General features: G+C 26.8%; 1 non-coding gene across 1 annotated transcript; it reads right to left on the bottom strand.

The window, feature by feature from the left end:
• Positions 1 to 1358: 1358 nt before the first annotated feature.
• On the bottom strand, positions 1359 to 1430 carry TRNAG-UCC (transfer RNA glycine (anticodon UCC)). Its single transcript has one exon. It is a non-coding gene; the product is annotated as a tRNA-Gly (tRNA).
• Positions 1431 to 1878: the final 448 nt, after the last annotated feature.

Consider the following 1878-nt stretch of genomic DNA (forward strand, 5'->3'; position numbering starts at 1 on the left):
CCAGATTGAAAGCGAAACAAGAATATCCGAATGGATTCCTAGATAGGAATTGTAATTCTACTTCAAAGATCTGAGTCGTTACAATACTTTACTTAAAATACTGAATAGAGAGTGGAAAGCATAACAATAATAGAAATAATATATTGACAGTGATAATGATGACAGTGATAATGATGATGATAATAAGTATAGTATCAATTTCCACACCCATATCACTGACAATGTATATCATAAAATTCATATATATATATATATATATATATATATATATATATATATATATATATACATATATATATATATATATATATATATATATATATATATATATCCATATATATATATATATATATATATATATATATATATATATATATATATATATATATTCATATATATATCCATATATATATATATATATATATATATATATATATATATATATATATATATATATATATATATATACATATATATATATATATATACTGTATATATATGTATATATATATATATATATATATATATATATATATACACACACATATATATATATATATATATATATATATATATATATATATATATATATATATATATTCACATATACAAATATATATAAAAGTTATTAATAAAAAAAAAACTTACGACAACAGTATCGAGAGTAACGCCAATATGATATAGACAACGTTTTCCATACCCAACCTGTCGATATTTCTTGATTAACACTGGCACTCTCTTTTGGATTTCATACCACACTGCAAATGGGTAAAGGTTCTTACTTCTGTATTTCGGAGGACAGAAATCCTTAATCATTCTACCATGTAACCCCTTGAGAATCTTTGACTTTGAATCCGAATCATTGAATTGTTTCTTTTTGTACAATCGAATACGTGAATATGATACTTATATTCATTAGATATCTTTTATTTTACTTGTATCATCCGAAGAATTTATTCTAAATTGGTATTTATTATAAATTGGTAAGATGTGTTAAATGGATGGATATATTTTCTGGAAAGCAAAATTAATGACGATTTTACGGGAAGAGCAAACCAAAAAATAAATCATTTCCTTGAACTAGTAATTGATGGAAAAACTGCAATGCTAAACAATTATTCGAATGGAAATTTCACCATTCAACCCAGACCAGCCAACCGATTTGCACTGACGCAAAAACACCATTTACGGGCAATCTTACGAAACGCATGGAAATGATTTCTTATAACATTCTGAATCTTTGACAAGGGTAGATTTGAGGCAACATTCAGCAGTTGCAACAATCTCATATATAGACGTTAATTGTTTCGGAAAATTAGCTCCGCCAGGAATTGTGATCGGGAATTAAACGGAGAATCTGCGATGGCCGGGAATCGAACCCGGGTCAACTGCTTGGAAGGCAGCTATGCTAACCACTATACCACCATCGCATATTGGTTAGGCTTAAAGAACCTTATTAAGATATAAAGGACGGGGATGTTTATTTCTAACGAGCTGTAGAATGATAAGAATTTTTTTATAGATTTTTGAAGATTTTCATTTCTGGATGAAGAATTATAATCAAATATATTTTTATTGTCTTTCAGAAAATACCGTGAAACAATTACAAACTCTACATTTCGTATTATTTGAAAAACAAGATAGCGTACTTCTGTGGTGGTAGTAGTAGTAGTAGTAGTAGTAGTAGTAGTAGTAGTAGTAGTAGTAGTAGTAGTAGTAGTAGTATTGTTGTTGGTGATAATTATTGATGAATCAACGGAGTTAATTTTACAATGAATTTTCTCAATGACTTTTATGTAGCCATCATTTTCAACGCTACATATCTGATAGGGCGTCCTCTCTCAAATCACAATAATAATAATAATAATAATAATAATA

This window comes from Palaemon carinicauda, chromosome 3, assembly GCF_036898095.1.
Source record: "Palaemon carinicauda isolate YSFRI2023 chromosome 3, ASM3689809v2, whole genome shotgun sequence".
NCBI lineage: Eukaryota > Metazoa > Arthropoda > Malacostraca > Decapoda > Palaemonidae > Palaemon > Palaemon carinicauda.